The 270-nt window shown below is 52.2% G+C and overlaps 1 protein-coding gene across 3 annotated transcripts in view; it reads left to right on the top strand.

The window, feature by feature from the left end:
* The window catches only part of FLI1 (Fli-1 proto-oncogene, ETS transcription factor), an 89,067-nt gene that overhangs the window by 11,966 nt on the left and 76,831 nt on the right, over nt 1–270 (top strand). The window lies entirely within an intron of this gene.

Raw genomic sequence — 270 nt, forward strand, 5'->3', positions numbered from 1 at the left:
GGGAGCCGGACAGGCGGGAATTGGCCCCTTCCCTCGGGGCCTTCGCAGGGTTTCAGCCTTGCCCGGCAAACGGGAAGCGCGTTTCTTTTCTGGTGATCGCTCCCGTTTGAATGAAAGAGAGACTCGCAGGTCAGGGGCTCGTCAGGTCTAAAAGGAGATTTAAAGGCTGGTGGTTGGGGTTTTGCAGTGCCTGTTCTGACAGGGCATCCGGCAACGGAAAATTCAGCTGATTTGACCATTATTGTAATTTTTTTGCCAATTTTAGCAAAT

The sequence above is a fragment of the Egretta garzetta genome, unplaced genomic scaffold (assembly GCF_000687185.1).
Source record: "Egretta garzetta isolate BGI_Z169 unplaced genomic scaffold, ASM68718v1 scaffold207, whole genome shotgun sequence".
Lineage (NCBI taxonomy): Eukaryota > Metazoa > Chordata > Aves > Pelecaniformes > Ardeidae > Egretta > Egretta garzetta.